Source organism: Bidens hawaiensis, unplaced genomic scaffold (genome assembly GCF_021521415.1).
Source record: "Bidens hawaiensis isolate Kalapana, Puna unplaced genomic scaffold, B.hawaiensis_p1.1 tig00002132_1, whole genome shotgun sequence".
In the NCBI taxonomy this organism is placed as follows: domain Eukaryota; kingdom Viridiplantae; phylum Streptophyta; class Magnoliopsida; order Asterales; family Asteraceae; genus Bidens; species Bidens hawaiensis.
In genome coordinates this window covers 1,045,473-1,063,912 of record NW_027491114.1, presented here as the reverse complement: position 1 = coordinate 1,063,912, position 18,440 = coordinate 1,045,473, and the positions used below count along the sequence as shown (strand labels likewise).

The 18,440-nt window shown below is 33.1% G+C and overlaps 1 pseudogene; it reads right to left on the bottom strand.

Annotated features, from left to right (window-relative positions):
• Positions 1–16,097: 16,097 nt before the first annotated feature.
• Positions 16,098–16,540, bottom strand: LOC143608226 (putative calcium-binding protein CML16 pseudogene; annotated as a pseudogene).
• Between the last annotated feature and the right edge of the window lie 1,900 nt (positions 16,541–18,440).

Sequence of the window (18,440 nt, the reverse complement as noted above, 5' to 3'; positions counted from 1 at the left end):
AGTGGGTTTCACAAATTGGTAATAAAGTAGAATTATTTATTACTTACTTATTTTGAAAAAAGAGTAAATTAAAACGATATTACCAACATATTTGATGTGTTCCTTATGTGTTGCAGCAATACCAAAAAAGACCAACAAAACTGATGATCCGGGGAATTATTCGGCTCAAAAAGTAAAAGAGATTGACAAAACAGGTATTAAAAAATATATTGTAGTAATGAAATAAATGTAAACTGTGATAGTAAATATTTGATTCAATTGACGTAGACACACCAAAAAAGACAAAGAAAATTGTGGATGTACAAACACCGTCGCCGAAAAAAGTAACAGAAGAACAAAAAAAAGGTACTAAAAACAAAGTGCATATGTTTCAAATGTGGATTAACAACCTAAAATGTTGGTGTTGTATATGTGTGGTAGCAACACCGACAAAGAAAAATGTTGACGTAGGAAGCTCATCAAATCAGCCAGTCAAAGATGATCAAAGGAGAGGTATTAAAAATTTAGTTATAAAGAAAACTTTAGAAAAATCATTGTCATATGTTATTTTTTTAAGGAAAACATACGTTATATATTGTTGACAACGTGTGATATATGTAGTTGAGCCGATGAAAAAGGGAATAGATCTGACCGGAGTTATTTCTGAAATGGAAAAAAAGAAGGTAAGGGGAGTTGGAGGGAAAGCTGAAAAAATGTCAACAATGAGTGAGGTGTTGGATATTGAAAGCAAGACAACGAATTTGGAAGATAGAATATGGGACTACGTGATGGTTGAGGACAGAAATAGTGAAGAAACAAATAGGTAAGTTACTAGAAAATAATGATTGGGTTATTGTGGGTCCGTTTTACTAACTCCGGTGTTAATGAATTAGAGAAAATGGGGGCAGAAAATTGGAGGACTGCCATCGGAGTAAGTGCACTATTAAAATGGGTTTTTTAATTGTGTTTTTTATTAGTTGAAAAAACATAAGTACTAAAAAAAGGTATTAACATGCAGTAAAATAATATTCTCAACGAGTCATGGGCTGAAAGCGGATGTGGAGGTGCTTAGGAGTTTGAACTATGAGCAGAGGATAGATAAGAACGGTAAACTTGTGGTCGACAGTATTGAATGAGAACAAATCTTTTGATACAGAAAATACACCGAGAAGATACTTCCTAAACACAGAAGTGATGGTAAGTGTGCAATTGTTTTAAGGTATTTATTCCATATTGGTTTATTTTATAAATGTAAACAATACTTACTGATATGAAAACAGGATGAGGGGTTGATAGGGTCAGTGGAATCGGAGAAGAATGTGAGAGAAGCAAAGTTCGCCCAAAACATCTACATTTCAATGAGGTCAGACCTGAGTATATGTAGTTTTAAAAACATAGACTTGGTCTATTTCCCAGTCATGGAAAACGATGAGTATTTTGTGGTGGTGTTCAATCTTAAGAAGCCGTCAATTTTCACAATTGACCACTTCCCAAACATGTTTCCGTTGGCAACAATACGGGACAATGACGTCTTCGAATGGAAAGACACCGCGTACAAACTGGTAAGAATCTAGTTAATTAAACAAAAAATATGATAATTAATTTAGCAAAACTAAACAAAAAATATGTTAATTAATTTATTAACGGTTTTATAGAAGGACATGTTTGTGAGATATTTGGAGTCATGGAATCATCCAAAGAGTCAGGAGATTAAGGGGAGTAACATTGAGAGAATACAAGTAAAGTGGGCAATCACAAACCACACGGCAGAAGGTGCAGTGATGTTGATGAGGCATATGGAGACTTTCATGGGAGAGGTAGAAAACTTTGAAGCCGGGTTTGCTAGACAAGGCATGAAGAAAAAAAAGTCAGCTTAAAAGTTTAAGGATAAAAATATTATCAAAAATTATTTTGTCTGACTTAAACACTCTGAAGAAAGAAGTATGAATGGAGGCAGGAGGTAAGTGAAAAAATCCCATGACTTCAGTATGCTTTTGATTAAAACTTGTACATTTTGTTTTGTAAAACTTTAATTAAGGGTGTGGTAGGGTACTGTGGTCTATGAACATGATTTAAGTAGGGGGTTGTGGTAGGGACAAAGATGTTACGGATGTGACGTCTGTTTTTGTGGTGTATTTTGTGTTTTAGAATATGACGGTGAAGACTATGATAGGCAGTAACTGTGGGCCCCTTATGTTTATATCTTATGGTTTAATGGATGGTTTAATCGGGCTTAATATGTAAATTGTGGACAAAAAGTGTCTTTGGAAATAGATATTAGATGCCTCCTTGTAGGACAATAAAGATTTAAAGTACATTACAGTACAAAAGTGTTGGATGTGACACTTAGGAGTGGTACTATAGTTGGTGGAACACGTGGAACAGGAAACAACCTGTCATACAAATGTGGGGATGGGGAAAGGTAGACTTACTTTATTGAACACGTTAAGTGGTACAGAAGTAGTTAGTTGAACATGTGATGATTGACCAAAAGGTATGGTAGGTTGACCATACGATTTCGGTAAAACAAATTTTTTTTGTTAAAATTCGAGTATGTTTATTTACCAAGAAAAAATGAACTCATAATTTTGTCAAAATTTTTTGTTAAAATTCGAGTATGTTAATTTACAATAGAGAAAGTCTGGAAAAAAAATATGAGAAATTGGAAAAATTAGTTTGATGGGATATACTGTGATTGTGGAAAAAGACTTTTATGTATACAATTAATCAAGCCCTTTTGACGTTATGGAGATGGTAAGTCAGTGTGATATCCATGTTAACATATGTTTTAAGGTATAATAAAACATATGTTATCATGCGGAACATAAGTCTTTAATTAAAACATAACATATGTTAATCATGTTAAAATAAATTTATAAAAAATATGTTATCCAACGTAACATATGTTTTTAAATAGAACATAACATATGTTACCCATGTTACAAATAAGTTTTTTATAAGAAATAAAAAAATCTTTCTACCTAACGTGACATGCTCTAGTTGAAAACAAAAAAAAAAATCATCTAAAAAGTAATAGGACATCCAACGAAAGTTGTAGTAACTAGTTGTTAAGATAAAGGATTTTTTATACGGGATACCTTTTTATAGTAAATAAATTTAAAAGTGTATTCGGATTCATTAAAGTTTAAAAAAAGATGAATGTATACTAAGAGCTGGCATTTCAAAAATAAAATCTGAAAAATATAACCTACAAAAAAAGGAAATATTAAAAAAAAGATTCTTTCTTATCCATGTTAAGTGAAAGGTTTTTTTTTATACGGGATACCGTTTAAAGCATATTAAAAAAAGAACAATAGAAGTTACTAAAAAAGTGTATTTTTAAAGCATATTGTAATAGGGACCCGGGACCCTATTGTAATATCATGTACTTTAGGAAGTACTTAAAAAAATGTATTTTTATATAATCACAACCATTATTACCCAAAATGCATTATATCTATACTTCAACAGTGGCCCAGCTTGACAGCTTGACATATTGTACTATCTTGTACTTTAGGAAGTTAGATAATATTATTTTGAAGTTGGTATTCCTTGTAGGGTCACACTTACCTCGTTAAAAGGTCTCCTACGTAGGATAAGACATGTCAAGTAAAGATAACCTACTAAACTAGGATAAGACAACAACACAACAATATGCATGTACGATGCACGTTAACCAGGAAAATTAACTTTGACATAACATCATTTTACAAGGGAACAGACTAGTCATTATAGTAAGGTTCTTTTGAAAAAGTAAACTATGTAAGTACCCCAACCAAGCCCCCCCCCCCCCCCCGCCCCCAACCAACCAAACTAAAACTAAACTAAAAATAAGAGAAACAAAAACAACAAAAATAAAGTTAAAAAACAATAAGAATGTCCCTTTTGCGAATTTGACGTCGCAAAACTTTGATATCATCTTCAAGCTTGTTTTTTTTATTACAACAACCCAAGGATGATTTGCTTTGAACGGTCATACATAGGCTGATCTAGCCAAACAAAACAACCACACTTGTTCTCCTGCAATTTAAAAAAACAAAAACACAAAATAAAATAATACAAAAATATAGTGTGTTTTACATAATTATGCAGACAAAAGACATAGTATACCAAATGAGGACATGAATAAAAACAGCGACCAGGATTCAAATCCGTCCAAGACGTACGTAAGGTGGCAACCTTTTGGCAGTAGCAAACATACATATTGGTGAGTCTGAGTTTTGGAATGTGCTTTTTGATGGCAGCCAAGTAGAATGTGTTTTTTGGAATGTGCTTTTTGGATGGGTATTTAACAACTCCAACCCAGTGGGTGGAGAATAAAAATTTTATAATAATAAAAGAAAATAAATGCAATAGAATATGTTATGAGGGAAAAGTATATAGGTCAATTAATTTGTAGGGCCTTGGCGCATTCCCCAATATAGTAAAGTAAGTAGTGATCAGACTTAATTCACGTGAAGTACTACAATTAAAAAACAAGATACAATCTAAACATGGGAGAATGGAAAAAAAAGTACAACAACATAGTAAACATACATTTTCATTACGGGCCACCTAATACATAGAGTACATAAATTTAGATAGTTTCAACCATCTAAACTGAGGGTGTCACAAACTAACGAACAAAGTAGAAACGTTTGCAACAGTGACATAAGTCAAAAAACGGTGTCGGGTATGGAAACAGAGTGGTGATATTAGGGAGGGGATTGTCAAAATTATAGTAAAACATCCATTCATCATCATGATGTTGACCACATGGACTTGAATTTCTTATGCAACTTTGCTCAACTTTGGGCCTCTCAACCTTCGGGGTTTTGTACTTAAAATCTTCAACTTTAGGTTCAACGAAATTTGGGTGAATTTTGTAGGAAGGTAGGTTCTCTCTTTTGACCACAAGTTTATAGTGCATTCTGGAAGATGACTCTATTTTAATCTTAGAAAGAGGAACTAATCTACGTCGAGGTGCAGACATGATAAAAATTGGAAAAAGGGATGTTGTAGAAACCAAGAGTTCAACTATCTCCTTATCCTTTATATAATGAAAAAGGTGAGGGAGGTTAGATGAAGATTTGATGTGTTAATAAATATGGTGGTAAATGTAAGTCCAAAGGTCAAATGGTTGTTAAGTCCTAAAGGTTGGTTATGTCCTTCCTTTATTAATAAATTTATTAAAAAAGAAAAAGTAACAAAAAAGGAAGTTGAAAAAAAAAATGGGATAACCATTAAACAAACTTGCAAATGTCATACATGATCCTTAGGTAGTAATTAAGAAAGAGCATGCTAAAAGATTATAAAAAAATAAGAATCAAAAACTAACATGCCTTCCTATGAAATTTATTTATTAACCCCACCATGAACTACCTAAACATTGTCACTGCTTTCTGGCTCTGCCAAAGACGTTTTCTTCTTGTTCTTGGGATTTAAAGGACAATTACGAGAATCATGATAAACATACTCACCACAAGTACAATATAACCTTGCGACTTTACCTTCCTTCTCGACAATTTTCTCCGACTCACCCATCACTCGACGAACCTTGCCACATCCTTTCGTCCGAACAGCATCCAGATTCTCAATAAAATCATCACCTTCGTTGACATTCCCAATAATTTCTTCAAAAACAGATTCGTTGTCATCTACGACATCCACATTTCTAAAACTTTTTTCAAAGAACAAAGACTTTAATTCTTTTATCTTCATAGAAAAAGAGTTTAGACCTTCAGAGTCAACACTCAACATGTCAACACACTGACTTACCATCTCCAAAATCTCAAAACGTAAAACACTTTAAGGATTGGAATCCACACTAAAACGATTTGAAATTGAGAAAACACTTCTAGGTAGAACATCCCGTTTTCACCTATCACTTACATACTTCAAGGGGATCTTGTCAACTTTTTAAATTTTATAAACACAAAACACATGGCGGCATAAAAAAACCAATACGAGTTAATCCCATACAAGAACAAGAGGCCGAGTTGTCAGCAGGATCAAAGTTAACCTACAGGATAAAAATAAAATGTATGATTATAACATATGTTCAAGTAGACTTCACTTATAACATATGTTTTTAGGTAACGTATAACATATGTTAACAACAAAAATTATGTTAAAGTGAACAAACTTGATCCTTAACGTACCAGAAAAACGTTGGTTATGTCCTTCCTTTTGTCAAAGTGAGTCACGGAATATAAAACATGAGCATCAACGGATTCAGTATTTGTAACATAGCAACAATACTTCCCTTTTATTATCTCCTTTCTAACGTCATTAAAGATGGTTTGAGTGTACAACTCAAATGCATGTTTCTCTATTTCTTCACCAATAGTACTTTTTAATGAACAGATGAAGTCTTGTACTCACAACTTCTTTGAGAGTAACGTTGACTGTCTAGTCTAGACTCCATACATATAAATTGGACAAGAGTGTTAGCGCTAGTTGAGTTGACTTTAAATGTTGCATTAGAGCTTTCACAACAAGATGTAGTCTTCATCAAACAACAAAAATGGATCTCTCGAAAATAAGCAGGAACCCAACGATCACGGATCTCAAACATATCATTCAACTACTCGTTCTCTTGTAAACCAAACTTCTAAATAAGATAGTGCCATCTGGACTCAAATGTATCAGGGGTGATAAACATATTCCAAACCAAACGATGTATTCTAGAACGAACGTTAGTATTCTCAATAACATCACCAGATACCTAATGTAAAAAAGAAACAAAAACATATCAAAAAAACAAAACACAAATATCAGCAAAAAGGTCAATGGTCAAATTTAAAAGATAATAACCTTGGCCGGCAATTTCTTCATTATGTGCCACATGCAAAGCCTATGACGTGACTCAGAAAATACCCGGACTATTGCTTGCCGCATAGAATGATCCTGATCACTTAAAACTAGCTTGGGTTGTTGGCCATGACAATTAAGAAAGGATTGAAGCAACCATTTGTAAGAGTCAATAGTCTCACTACTGATTAATGCAGCTCCAAAAGTAACACATTTTTTGTGGTGATCTACGCCAGTAAAAGGAACAAATATCATTTTGTACCTGGAAAAGTAAAATTTCTTAACACTTAAAACATATGTTTTAAAGATAAAGGTACATAAGATAAGTTAAAAAACAAAACGTGAAATCAAATGACTAACCTATTAGTCTGATAGGTGGCATCAAAAGCCAAAACGTGACCAAAAGCTTTATAATTCAATTTGGATATCTCATCAGCCCAAAAGATAGATCTTAACTTGCCATTTTCAAATGTAAAATCAAAAAAGAATTTGGAGCAACACTCATAACGATCTTTCAACCGGTCAATAACTAACTGTGAATCCCTATCACCTATGAAAATCCTCATTCCATTATAAAAGTTCTTGAAATCAAAAGGTGTACCTCTAACGTTATGATGACCACCCTTTATTGAGACACGTAAACGATGAGCAATAGTAGGACCAACTCTATTTAAACTCATCTGGTGGATAAATTTTTTGGTGAGAATGAATGCTTTCTAGATATCTTAGTCAAGTCACGGTTAAAAGTGTCAACAAGACAATGATTGTGATCTTCTACAAACTTAGACAAAATAAAGTTACATGTTTCAAGACAAAATGAACACCTATGTGAGCCTTGCAATCAGTTACGGTAAATGTCTTTTGTCTGACATACATTGACGGTTCAGACAAGGAATCAAAGGAACGTTTGCTTTGGGGGGTACCGTACTTTCAAATACTTGTGTGTAACGACACCTTTCCATTTCTTAGTCTGGCCTTTGCGGACCGAAAAACCAGATTCTTCAGCATACTTATAATACATAGTAACAACATCTTCCCATGATATAAAAATAGTGCCTTCAGCAGGTTTTAAATTGTTATTAGTCTTTGGACGCCAAAACTTCGAACCATTAGGAGAATAATAAACATAATAGGCATCATCTTCTTGAAGAATTGTTGGTTCTATGGAAACAGGAGATACCACATTAGTTTAGCCTAAGGATGTTTGGTTGCTAAATACCTTCTCTAAAAAAATAAAATAATCATTTAAATATAGTAGACATATGAAAAAATAATGCTTCAAAAATAAAGGATTTTAAGTTATAAAAGCATGGGAATAAAAGCATTAAAACAAATGGAACCCTTAAAACAAAACCATTTATAAAACAAATGGATTAGAGGTCCCTGGATTAGAGTACTAAAAACTAGACTTACAACATTAATATGACTTAATGAAATACTACCTTTACTGGTGGGACTAATTAAGTGGTTCAGGAAAGTATTTGAAGTAGACTGATCAAAAGTTATGCTAAAAACTTGACTGCTTGGAGTAGTTAATGTGATATCATCATTGTAGCCGGCTGGAACATCCATCACAATAAAGGAAGAGTGGGTGAAGGAAGGTGGATAACATTAATGGTGAGTCTTAAAATTGTGTTTATAGAAGAAGAAGTAAACATAATATAGGATGAAGTATGAAATGACATTCTAGTGAACTATGAAAAGACAATAAAGTACAAGAAAATATAAAAAAAGATTTTCCAACTACAATAAAATAAATTAAAATAAATGGGGTGGGGTACAAAGGGGGACTTCACTCAAAGTGTTTGTAGAAATAAATAAAAGGTGTCATCAACCAAACACACACCAACATCCCATTCAGATTTCAAGTAATACATTTTACTCTATCATAACGCAAAAAAATATACAAAAAATGTATCCCGCCCCAAGTACACCTCTAGAGGATGTTATTGAAAACAAAAGGTTTTTTGCACTAAATCCTACGAACATTGTAGTTGACTCGGCTAACCAGCAAGTAGAAACTGGAATCGTGCAAGTCGAACCGAATGGTGGGGTTAACAATCAGCCACAAGTACACGGGAGCCCACATGAAGACGACCACCCTCCACCTCCTCCTCCTACTCTTCGACCGACACAAATAGTACCTGATTGGGCGGAAGGGTACAAAACAGACCCCGGGGCGGAATACGAACCACTAATCCATTCTCCTCCACCTCCAAAACCAGAACCAGATGGTTACGAGTCTGAACCCGACCCCTTTTACTATGTTAGTGATTCTGACGAGTCATGGGACTACTACAATTGGGGGAGAAAATAAGTTGTTTAATGTTTAATTATGTTGTATTTTTATTTTAGGTTTACAGTTTGTTTAGTGTAGGTTGAATGTTTAATGTACGTTGAATGTACATTTTCTTAATTATGTAGAAGAATAGTTTAATGTTTAATTAAGTTTAATGATGTAACTCGACTCAAAGTTTGGTCTGTTTTATCATTTAGTAACCTGGATTTACATTAAACCACAATTACCAAATAATTAAATCTTCAAAAATAGATACAATCTACCATAACGAGAAAAAACATAAAACAATATACAAAAAGGTCGTATGTTAATAAGTGTGCTAAAACATATGTTAATATGCGAAAGACATATGTTATCATTTGAAGGACAAGTCAAAACATAATAAAAACATAAGTTATCAAGTTATCATAATAAATGTCATACAACATATAAAGACCATACTAGCAAAATGTGAAAACAGATAGGGGAATACAGAAAAATAAAAAGAAAAACAACAAAGAACTAGAAACGAGCACCAGATTAAAACTACAAAATACAAAAGACTAAAATAAACAAACATTCCTCACCCATAAAATCTTTAGGTGATATATCAGGAGTGTAATGACCAAAAAGGTTATAAGGTACTAGGACTGACTAAAGCACACTGCCAGAATAAGCATTCCTCACCACCCATCAAACTTGGATAAGAGTGATAATCATCACATAAAAAACAAAAACAAAATTCTTGGGGATCAGGAATTGGAGATATAACCGAAGTTGTAACTTCATCAGAAACTTGATAAACATCGTGATGGTTGACTGCGGTGGCCGGATTAACTTGATGAACAACTGGAGCAACGTCAACAGCTACAGGTACGTCAGGTGTTAGATTAACTTGATGAACAACTGAAACAACGTCAACAGCTATTAGTATGCCAGGTGTTGGATTAACTTGATGAACAACAGGAAAAATATCAACGCACACGAGGGGGTCAACACTAGAATGATGAATATCTTAAGAATTGAATGCTGTTAGTTGATGTTGTTTCTTTGAAGGAGAAAAGGCTGAAAAATCTAAGAATCGCTTTGCTTTGGGAGACATACTTGAAAACCGTTAACCTGGAAGGAATCAAATTGAAATTTTCTGATGATGTTAAAATATATGAAAGCATATAAAATCGATGATTTGACAAGATGAAAATATTGAAGCACAGAACACAAAAAGACTAAAATACCCTTCTACTTAAAGAACAATTAAATATATCCAGTGAACACATGGCAACACCACAACCACTCATTTGAGTTTCCAAGGTTTTCTCAACTGGAATAGGTTTTCTTCTTATACTTTCCATATATACACACACACACACACACACACACTAGTTTTTATCCCCCGTATTACAGGAGCTGTTTTACATTACTCGTTTTTAATATTTATATACTTTTTTGGGTTTATTTTTATTCATTATAATGAAATTTATAATATACCTAGTTTGATGATAAAAATGTTTCAAAAATAAAGATGTTATAACTGATTTAAAAGTTATCTGGGTTTGGTAAAACCAAAGACCTGCTTATTGTTTTTACTATAAAATTGTTTCTTAATTATAAATAATATTTCATACAAAAAATCATATAATAACTTTTAGTATGTTCTATTTTATAGGATTTTCACATCAATAATTTGGTGAGAGTAATTTTTAATTTAATGAGATGTTATAACCCATTTAAGGAATATCTGGGTTTGGTAAGACCCATACCCGTGAATTCGGGTCAAATACATGAGAAGCCTCCATTTAAAAATTAAGCAAATCTGATGAGTCCAAAAACGGGGAACAGCCACATCACGACACGTAGGATTTTATATATATATATATATACTAGCTTGAGACCCGTGTATTACATGGACAACTGATAAAAAAATCAAGTTTAATAATTAAGGGAAATACAAAAAAATAAATAAATAAACTTATCATGCATATTAAGAGACAACCATTGTACGTTAGTGTTTAACACAATTTAGATATTAATTTATTTATTTCAATCATTCAAATTATTAATTAATTTATTAACCATCCCTCACATTAATGTTTAACACAATTTATAAATTTATTCATTTACGCAAAGGTTGTGAGTTTGAACCCTGAGTCCACCCAGCTTTCGTCTCATTGTGTTACGCCAGAGAGTTTTGCTCTTGTGGTTAGGGGTGTTCTTCGGGTTAGTTTTCCGGGTTTCGGGTTCTTCGGATTTCAAAGTTTTAAATCTTGACCCGAAACCCAATCCAAATTTCTCACAGGTTTTTCGGGTTTGAGTTTTTTCGGGTTAGGTTAATCGGGTTTCGAGTATTTTTAGAAAAGTAAACACAAAACCAATTTTTTTTAAACTACAATGCTAAATTTAAAACAACATAGTCTCTTTGCTTATAACACAGATGATCAAATAATAAACTAACAAAACTTATAAAACTATTCAAAAGAATAGTAAAGCTAACCCGAACCATAATCGTAAACAATCGGACGTGATTTGGTTGTTTGATTACGGTTGCTATTAGTAATAAACAAAAAACATAAATTAATAATAAGCAATCGATCCATAATAGTTAGAATAACAACAGACGACTTAAGCAAATATTCTAATAACTTTAGCGGCTAAGACTTAGCCTATTATACATAAAATATATTTAATTTCAAAACTAAAAGTTTAGTCAGGTTTTTCGGGTTGACCCAAATCATATAAATCAAACCCGGGACCCAACCCGAATTACTTCGGTTTGGGTTCGAGATAGTCTTTTCTCGGGTTCGGGTTATTCGAGTCGAGTTAGTTCTGGTTCAGGTATGAGTTTTTTCGGGTTGGATTTCAGGTTTCGGGTAAAAGTGACAACCCTACCTGTGGTGGCACAACGACTGTCAAGTGGCAGTCGTCGATATGGTTACCTGAGGGAACACCCAAACGAAACTTTGAAGAAAGTGGGGCCTCGGTTAAGACAACAAATTACGATTAGAGTGGGGGCATCGGGGCACTCTAAATTTGGATTGGGCGGAAGTCTAAGTACAAGAAAATCGTCGATCTAAAAAGTAAAAAATAAAATAAATATAAAATTAAAAATAAAAAAATTTAATGTTATTGGCCACTAACATGGTCTAGTGGCAAAGATGTATGTCTTACAACAAAATGGTTGTGGTATCTAGTCTCACTTGAGACATGAGGAGAAAAATTAGTTGTTCAAAAAAAGGTATTTAATTTTATTAATTAAAAAAATGGTAATGAAGGATTTTAGAGATTTAATTGGTTTTAAATTGTGAAAATTAATATAGATGTGATAAGTGGCAAAACATTGTAGTATTTTATTAGAGAGTATAGATATATGGTTAGTATCATTTAAACACTCATGATTTTGTGAGAACTTTAAGAACTAGTCACAACCCTTAATAACTTAGGTGCTGTTTGTTTTTGCAGACATAAACTGTCTGCAAGCTGATTTCATCTGTTTTCATGTCTGCAACTGAAGATGTGGTCTGAAGATCTGCAAGCTGAAAATATAAGACTGTTTGTTTTTATAAGCTGATACTGTCTGCATAACTGTCAAACTTATCTCACAAGATAGAAGTCATTTATTCAAGTTACATCTAGTTTTTAGTCTTTGCCTGCCATGCCGATTTGGTTTTGGTGGGTGGTGGAAGGTGGTGGTGGTGGATGGTGGTAGTGGCGGCGGACGGTGGGTAGTGGCGGTGGATGGTGGTGGTGGACAATGGGTGGTGGTGATGGATGGTTTTGGTTGGTGGTGGACGGTGGTGGTGATGGATGGTGGTGGTGGTGGGTGATGGATGGTGGTGGTGGCGGTGATGGATGGTGGTGGTGGTGATGGATGGTGGTGGTGATGGATGGTGGGTGGTGGACGGTGGTGGTGATGGATGGTGGTGGTGGTGGCGGACGGTGGTGGTGATGGATGGTGGGTGGTGGACGGTGGTGGTGATGGATGGTGGTGGTGGTGGCGGACGGTGGTGGTGATGGATGGTGGGTGGTGGACGGTGGTGGTGATGGATGGTGGGTGGTGGACGGTGGTGGTGGCGGTGATGGATGGTGGTGGTGGTGGCGGTGATGGATGGTGGTGGTGGTGGGTGATGGATGGTGGTGGTGGCGGTGATGGATGGTGGTGGTGGTGGTGGACGGTGGTGGTGATGGATGGTGGGTGGTGGACGGTGGTGGTGGCGGTGGATGGTGGTGGACGGTGGCGGCGGGGTACGGGGGTGGTGGTGGCGGCGTACGGTGGGTGGTGGTGTTGGCGGACGGTGGTAGGAGCAGTGGATGAGAGGGTGGCTGCAAAGGGAGAAGAGTAGGGTTTTTTTGTGAAGATGTTTTAAGCAAGATTTCCTTGCTTTTCTTTTAAGATGAAAGAAGATAACTTCAGATCTGTTTTAAAAAAAAAAACAAACAGTCTTCAAGGGTAATGTCTGCGCGCCTGCAGACATTAGCTCCCTTGAAGATCTTTGAAGAAAAAACAAACACCCCCTTAATCATTGGTTCAAAATAATAATGGCATGATCGTAAATAACTGACTTTTAAAGGCATTTTCACAAACAGAAAAGGACATTATGGGAACTACGATGTATAATTTTTTCCATATAATTCTCCTAATTTATTGCATTATCAAACAGTTACATTTAAATAACATTAATTTATGAAATTTTATGGTAATTATTCGAAGGAAGCAGTCAGACATGTGTTATAACTCTAAATGATGTAGATATGTATATAATTCTAACCATTTAATATATAGTAATTAGATTTTAATATAGATTTTTACTTTTGAATGGTTTGTTTGCACATGTGTTAAGTTGTTGACATCTAAATTGTTATTTTACCTACACTAAAATATTTTTACATGCATGTAAATATTGTAGATTTATAGTCATGTTTCAGTGAATTAATGAAGATTTTTTTTTTTTACATAAATTGCCAGTTAGGTATATAAGATAAAACATGTATGCCTGGTTACCTATAGACGTTTGAACATATGTTAATAGAAAATTATTTAGACACCAAAAAATTTGATCGCGTAATTAGTTTTTGATATGAGATGCATATTTATTCGTTGTTTTTTCTATAATATTATGTTTTTGATTACAAACAAATGTGTAAAATATTAACACATGTGTAAAAAATTTACACACTATGTTGACGATCACGATCACTTTGAGAAACATGAATAATATGAAGATTTACATATATTTACACATATGAAAAAGATTTACACATTATTATGTTGACTTCACTTTGAAAAATATGAGTAATAAATATTTACATTTATGTAAATAAACATGCATGATTAATATAAAAAATTACATACATGTAAAATTTAAGAAACAATGGTGATTATGAATATTTTAATACATGTTATCAGTATGATTAGTTAGACATAAATAAATAGGGAATCACATTATTTGAATAAACTGATACATAAATAGATGATTAACATGTTTAATTGTTTTTTTTTTAAATCGTAAGAAGTAAAGAGAGAGGGAGAAAATAGGTGAAAAGTTAATCAATTAATTAGAGAGATAAACAATGGTGAGTTACAATTGTGCCTTTTTATTTTATTTTTAATATTTTGATATTAGATAAAAATGAGTGGTTAAGATTAGTTCTTAAAGTTCTTAAGGTGTGTTCGGGATTCCTTATTTAAGTCTAAAAGAATTTTATGTGAAAAAAAATTATAAACTTATAACTTTTTAAAAAGGAGTTTGTATAAAAGTGTTTGGATTAACTTATGTTAATAAGTTATTTTATAAGGAGTGTTTGGGAATATTATACCCTTTAAGTTAATAAGTTAAAGAATCATAACTTTTCAAAACCCTCTTATTTTGTCTTGGCCATAAGTTAAAAACCATAAGTCCTTATGGTTTGCCAAACACCTTTTACACATTATTAACTTTTCAAAAAGTTTATAAGTTATAAGTTGGTGGAAATAAGGAATCCCAAACACCCCCTTAATATATTTAGAGTTCTTAAAGTATACCAACCCTATATATATATATATATATATATATATATATATATATATATATATATATATATATATATATATATATGATCAGGATCATGATAGAACCTTTTTGAAATTGAGAATATATATATATATATATATATAGGATCAGGATCATAAGAGAACCTTTTTGAAATTGAGAACTATGAGAACAATTTTGGACCACAAAAAACCCAAAAATAAAAAAATATAAAATAAAAAAAACACAAAAATCAAAAAAGTAAAAAAACCAAAATTCTTATTTTATCATCCCGGTTTCATATGTATAATATATACATATATGTATATTTACATGTTTTATTTGTACACATGTGTATAATTTAAGATAAATGATAATGCACATATGTGTATATTACGTAACTAAAAATTATATAAAATTATACATATGTGTATAATATGACGTTTTTTTTTTGTTTTTTTTGTATTGTTTTTATTTTTTTAATGAAACCGGAATGAAATATAAGAATTTTGGTTTTTTCACTTTTTAAAATTTTTATTATTTTTTGTTTTATGATTTTTTAAATATTTTTTTAAAGGTGTTTTTAGTGGTCCAAAATGGTTCTCAAAGTTCTCAATTTGCAAAGGGTTCTCTTAGGATCCTTACCCTATATATATATATATATACCAATTCCGATAATTAAAGAGATTATTTTTTTATAGAATATATTATTATTGATATTGTTGAAAAAGGAATTGTTTAATTTCCTTTGCGTAACAAAAAAATGTTTTTGTTTTCCTAATAAAGGTATTTTACTATTTTGTGAAAAGAAAATTGATTTTGTTATCATCTAAAATTTAAAAGAAATAAAAAGAAAAGAAATAACTAATTTTGTTTACCTTCAATATTTAATATTTCTTCGTTTTTAAGAACCTATAAAATAGTTAAATGTATTTTAGTTTATTTTAAAACTTTTTACACAAACCAACGATTATGTATAGCCTTTTTATAAACCGTTGCAAACATTTACCAAGGATTAGTTATAAAGAAAAATAAATACAAAACAATCAAGGTAATGGAACCGGGTGCCCAAATGATTCGGCTGCTGATTTTGCCATAACTCCTGCAAATTCACTAAAACTAATGACCCCATCACCATCTCTTGGATCATCTCGGTGAGCTCGCGGTACGTCAGTGGTTGACCCATCTTAGCCATTGACAGCACGAGCGCAGAAGGAGTGATGACCCCGTTCCCATCCCGATCAAACAATTGGAAGACCTTTAAAAGTTGTTGTTGATTAATGACATTTTGTTCGGTCATCATGTTGGGTGACATAGCGTTGACCAATTCATCAAACTCAACGGCCCCGTTCCCATTGGAGTCCATTTTGTTGAAACGGAGGAGGGCGGCTAACTCGAGATGGGTTAGGGATCCATTTGAGTTCATGTCGAAACGGTTAAATATGTCCCGGAGCTGGTTAAGTTGGTCAACGGCCATCAATTGTGCCATGAGGCCGGGTGGTTGCGCTGGCCGCCGCACAGTCTTGATCTCATATGATGTTGTGATAACCGATCAAAACAAGGGTTGTGTTTGATTGTCCGGTTTATTCTTTTTCTCTTTTTTCTTTTTTTTCGTTTTTCTTTATCGGCGACGGAGGTTTGGGGGTGGAAGGATTATAAAGAGGGTGATTTAGGGAAAAAGATAGGATGCACGCATGTATTGTTGTTGGAAATGGAAGCCATACCTATGGATGTAAAGGCTTGTGTACATGCAAATGCCAAATGAAATGTTTAAAAAAAGAAAAACGAAATATCGCTGTCAATGCTACCACCGATACTTAAATAAATATATATAAAACAACTTTATTATGAGCCTTTACATATATCATATATCATATATCATATATCATATATCATCTTCTTAACTTTCATTATTATATATCAGGTTTGCTACACATCCAATCTTTTGAGGATATACCAAATCTATCCGTTTCGGATTTGTCGGTGTCTTCTCAAGAAACTGTTTTTTTTTCTTTTTACAGTGTATTTATTTATTTATTTATTTTTGTCTTTTTGCTATGTTTTGTTTTATTTAATTTTTGTATTTTGCTTGTTTTTTTGTTTTTATAATAAAAAATAGTTTTGTTTAACATTTTTCGTTTTTAATAATCGGTTATACTTAATTGGCTCGATTTTAAACTAACAACGAAACAACATATATATATATATATATATATATATATAAAGAATTTGTTTCCTAAGAATAGAAAAGGTTTCAAATAAAAAGAATTTGTTTCCTAAGAATGGTAAGAACCAACAGAATTTTGACATTTGGCATTAAAACCTATGGTGAAAGAACAATTGTAGAAAACTATGTCGGTTATAATGGTGAAAGAGTAATTGTAGGAAACTATGACGGTTTTTTGTAATTTTAAATCTCAACCATTAATTGATATGATACAATGGCTAAGATGTATTTCTAGTCTTTCTAGGAAACTACTTGTTTTTAGGATAACCCTCTCCCCTCTCTCTCTATATATATATGTGTGTGTGTGTGTGTGTGTGTGTGTAGGGTGGGGTTAAAATAAGAAGTTGAGTGTGTCTAGGAAGTGTAAGAAGTAATTTGGTGCGTTAGATATGTTGATCTGATGGTGGATATGAAAAGTGTGTTTATTGTGTGGTGTGTTTATTGTACGGTGTGTTTTATTAGATATAATGGTAAAAACACACTTACTACACTTTTTAGAAAAAATCTACTTCTTATTATAACACTGCTATATATATATATATATATATATATATATATATATATATATATATATTTGTGTGTGTGTGTGTATACACACGCACATATATACATACTAAATCCATTAAAACGAGTTCATACAGAAAAAAAACAAATTGTAAAAATCAATCTAAACCGCAGCACCACCAGCGTCGTCGTATTATCTGTGTGTGGCCAGCCTATCCCCAACATCAACGTCGTTGTCCCTCTGTGGGTGCCTGACGCCTGACGTGCTCACCCCGTGGTCGAAACGTGGAGGCGGTACTATATACACATCACCATAGTGTTGGGCGGCCATAAACTCTACCACCCACCCTATTTGACACTAGAGTTGTAACATTCCACGTTCTAAGCTTTGTAATCAAGCATCAGTGGTCGTATCCAAACGTACGACACTATATGTACGCAGAATATGTTGTGTGTGATACCCGGAAAAATAAAAAGAATTATTATATTCCATAAACGAGATTAGGACATGTTTAGGCTGGATTAAGTGAAGACTAAGACCCATAAGTTAAATATAGTATTTTAATCTAAGAATGAAGGGAATATATACATTGTAAAACATGTGAGAAGTGAGACGGAATAAAGAAATGCCGGTGATGAATGACGGAGAAACGAACGT